This window comes from Suncus etruscus, chromosome 10 (genome assembly GCF_024139225.1).
Source record: "Suncus etruscus isolate mSunEtr1 chromosome 10, mSunEtr1.pri.cur, whole genome shotgun sequence".
Classification (NCBI taxonomy): domain Eukaryota; kingdom Metazoa; phylum Chordata; class Mammalia; order Eulipotyphla; family Soricidae; genus Suncus; species Suncus etruscus.
This window is the reverse complement of record NC_064857.1, coordinates 14288224-14292867: the sequence shown is the minus strand read 5'-3', so window position 1 is coordinate 14292867 and position 4644 is coordinate 14288224. Positions and strand designations below refer to the sequence as shown.

The window sequence follows — 4644 nt, the reverse complement described above, 5'->3', positions numbered from 1 at the left end:
AGGAAGGAAGGAAGGAAGGAAAGGAGAGATGAAGAGGAAGAGAAAGAAAGAAAGAAAGAAAGAAAGAAAGAAAAGAAAGAAAGAAAGAAAGAAAGAAAAGAAAGAAAGAGAAGAAAGAAAGAAAGAAAGAAAGAAAGAAAGAAAGAAAGAAAGAAAGAAAGAAAGAAAAAGGAATTGCCCTCCTCTAGGAAATAAGTGCGTAGAGTGCTATTAATGGTTTACTCACTTGAGAACTTCAATAAAAACAAAGAAAACACAATCCTTTGTATGTGCAGCAAGAATTTGGGGATAAGCCTTACTATTGAAATTACATAACATACCAGAGTCAGGCAGAAAAATGAATCAACACTTCACCTTTGCTGAATTTGGAGACCTCCTAGAGGATTTATGCCTATAATCCAAATTATTCCATAGTAATTTGGTGTTTAGCCTTTCAGAAATAAGCAAGATTATGCTGAGAATTCAAATCACCTCCATTGAAATCATGTGACCCTTTTTTTTAAATCTGTTAACAACCCCTGGAAAAATTGGCTCAATCCCTTATGTAGACTATATTCATCCTTTAGAGGGCCCCAAACTCAAGAAGGAAGATCCTTTATAGAAATCTTGTGGTTCTACAGCTGAGCATTGGAACTATCATCTTCATTCTCTAAGCAGTGAAGTGTTGCTTTGTTTTCCCGTTGTCACCATTGCAATGTGATGATTTCTATGTCCTGTGCAGGTGTTCCTTAAATAGAGGGTGTGTATGGCCACTTTGCTTCATTCTGTGGCCACACTCCACTGACTTTTTATCTTTGACTGCATTCTGTTTCTCGCCTGACCACTACTGACATGTCTTTTGGATCCTAAAGCCTTCTTCTCTGCCTCCAGTGTTGTCTCCAAGTGGAAGCAGAAATCAACAAATGGGATAACATTACACTGAGAAGTTTCTGCACTTCAAAGAAAACAGTGACTAGGGTAAAAAGTTCATCCACAGAATGGGAGAAATTATTTATACAAAACCCATTAAGTAAGGGGCTAATATCCAAGATATACAAGGTACTGATAGAACTTACCAAGAAAAAAATATCTAACCCCATAAAAAAGTGGTGAGGAAAAAAATGAACAGACATTTCCTCAAAGAAGAAATACAGATGGCCAAAAAGTACATGAAAAAAATGCTCTACAGAACTAATCATCAGGAAGATGCAAATGAAAACAACAGTGAGATATTATTTCCCACCACAAAGACTGGCACAAATCACAAAGAATAAGAACAATTAGTGCTGGCGGGGATGTGGGGAGAAAGGTACTCTCATTCACTGCTGGTTTGAATGCTTTTTAGTCCAATCTTTATGGTAAATAATATAGCGATTCCTCATAAAACTGGAAATAGAGATCTCATATGATCCAGCTATACCACTTCTAGGGATATACCCTGGGAACACAAAAATACAATGCAAAAATGCATTCTGCACACCTATATTCATTTCAGCTCTATTTACAATAGCCGTAATCTGGAAAATAACCAGATGTCCAACAACAGATGAGTGGCTAAAGAAATTGTGGTGCATCTATATGGAATACTATGCAGCTGTTAAAAGTGAAGTCATGAAGTTAAAAGTGAAGTCATGCTTGTACATGGATGGATTTGGAGACTATTACATTGAGTGAAATAAGTCAGAGGGAGAGAGACCAGCACAGAATACTCTCACTCATATGTGGGATTTTAAAAAAGTGTAATAATAATAATAATAATAATAATAATAATAATAATACAGAAAGACAATAGAGATGAGGGCTGGGAGGACCAGGTCATAGTAAGAAACTTATCACAAAGAGTGGTAAGTGCAATTAGAGAAATAATTACACTAACAGCTACCATGACAATGATAGAGGAAGAAGTGCAATGCCTGTTAAAAAGACAGGCAGAGGATGGGGGATGTAAGAAATGGAGAGGATAATGTGACAGGAAAGTTGCACTGGTGAAGGGGAGTGTGCTTTGTATGGTTGAAACCCAATTACAAACATGTATGTAATCAGGGTGCTTAAAAAGAAATCACTTAATTTTAAAAAATGGGATAAAAAGTAAATGTGAGTACATGGTGATATGTAACTTGCACTGGTGAAGGGTGATGTACATTTTCTTACTGAAACTTAATCATGAACAATTTTATAACTTCAGTGTTTAAATAAATCATTATAAAATGTAAAAAAAAGAACCACCCTGACTCAGATCTTAATAAAAGTGAACATGTTTAATACAACAAAATTTTAAAATTATCATAAGAATGGGGGCCAGAGAGATATATTAACAGTAGTTAGGGCAACTGCCTTGCATTCTTCCAACCTGAATTCAATTCTTGCCATTTTTATAAACCTTTGACCCCTTCCAAGAGTAATTTCTGAGTGCAGAACCACGGGTAAGCTCTCAGAATCACCAAGTATGGCCCCCAAACTAAAAATTATATATGTATTTTTATGAGTTCAGAGCAATTGTCACAATAATACTTTCTTAACTTATTATAAAAGGAAAGTTTAATGAGAATTTTAATAAGGTTGTGAAAAAGATCCAAATAGAAACCATAAAACTAAAAAATACAATAACAAAATAAAAAATAATTAAAGAAAGAAAAGTTAGACTACAAGCAGATTAATAATACAAGAGCATAGGGTAACGGGAATTAATTAAAAGGGGACTAAAAGTAATAGTAATTAAAATGTAAAAAAAATAAAGATGACATAGATATTTAGGGAAAACATCAACAACATCAATCTATTTAATAACATTGGGCTCCACAAAGACAGGGCAGAAGAAAAAAAAATCACTTAAAAAGAAATAACTACAAGAGAAATTGCTAAACGGGGAAGCAAACACATATCCTAATCCAGGAGATTTGCAAGTTAAGACAAATCCCAACAAGACGCATTTTAATTAAAATGGCAAAATAAAATATAAGGAGACAGATTTAAAAGCAACAGGAGAAAAGCAAAGAGCTGAAAATTAGAAGATTCTCATGATTTGATCAGCACATTCTTCAGCAGGAGTCCAATAGGCCAGAAGGGATGATATAATATATTCACATTCCACATCAGAAAAGGCCTCCAACTAAGAATTTACCCAGTAGGCATTACTCAGAGTTGAAGGAGTGATAAAGAGCTTTATAGATAAATAGACAGTTAAGGAAGTTCATTTCCTTCTAAACTGTTGTTTTTTGTGTGTTCTTTTTATTTTGTTTGTTTGTTTGTTTGTTTAAAATACTAAAGGGAATCAAAACAAGTCTCAGTTAGTGTGAAAATATTGTAATCATAAGATGCAAGGGTGAAAAGTAGCTATGGAGATAAAAAGAAAAAAATACTATGAGATAAACTTTCTTTCAATTTAAATAGACTACACAGAGGTCCAGATACTTCAGTGCAGAAGGAAAGGTGTTTGCCATGAACAGAGCAGATCCAGTTTCAAACCCCATAACTTCTAAGTCAGAGAGAAGGGATCTCTGAGCGCAGAGCTAGGAGACCAATGTGTATGGTCTCCAAACAAACAAGCAAAAATAAATAAATAAATAAATAAATAAAATAGACTAAATTGAACAACAAATTGTGTGAAGTCGGTAGAAAACTTGCTTTGCATGTACCTACTTGAGTTCTATACCCCAGCACCACATAAGCTCTGAGCACTGTTTTTTTGTGCCTTTCTCCCCCTCCCACCCATCCCATACTAAAGTTGAAATTGTGTCAAGTATTGTTTTCAGATTCAATTGTATTAGGAGAAATCTGGGGAAATATCAGCATACAGAAACTAAATATTCTACAGAGTAATTATCAGATAGTCAATGTACCAGGAAATGTATCAGGTACCAATGCACCAGGAAATGTGCCAAGAGATAATTCATTGGTCAGAGACATATCAGAACACTAAGTCTGAACCCCTGTGAAAAGGCTCCCGTGAAATTTCTAGGTATAGTCCTGAAGATCTCTGAGTACCACCAGGTGACTCTGATTGTGCCCACAGCATCCCCAGGCTCAACCATAATATATATATGTCCAATACATGTGGACATATAGAAAAATATCAGAGACACGTTGAAGAATAAACTATTTTCTAAGTAAAAATACAGATTTAGGGAATTCTGTAAATTACTGGTAATTCATTATTTTTCTTTAACTTCTTATGAGTTATATATATATATATATATATATATAACACATACATACATACATTAGTACTCAAAAGGAAATAGGGTTTAGGGGAAAGAATAAAATTAATCCAATTGTAATACTTAATATAAAAATGATTGATTGAGTGCTCACTTGGGCAGCACATATACTAAAATTGGAAAGATACAGACATTAGCATGGCCCCTGCGAAAGGATGACATGCAAATTCGTGAAGTGTTCCATATTTAAAAAATAATAATAATTGATTAAAATTTTTTGTGGAAAACAGAAAATATCCAATGCATACAATTTTAATAAGACAGATTTACGAATATTTTGATTTTCTAAGATAAGACCTTAATTCTTTCCATTATCAGATTTTCTTTAGCGTTTTTCTTAAAGCCTGAGAAATACTATGATGAAATTTTAGTTAATTTGGAAACTCAACTGTTGTGCTTGAATCAGAAGGAATAGTAACATATCCACTAAATGTCTCAAACAAAATGT

The 4644-nt window shown here is 33.9% G+C and overlaps 1 non-coding gene across 1 annotated transcript; it reads left to right on the top strand.

Annotated features, from left to right (window-relative positions):
• Positions 1–4282: 4282 nt before the first annotated feature.
• Positions 4283–4386, top strand: LOC126021685 (U6 spliceosomal RNA). The gene has a single exon (XR_007500176.1). It is a non-coding gene; the product is annotated as a U6 spliceosomal RNA (small nuclear RNA).
• Positions 4387–4644: the final 258 nt, after the last annotated feature.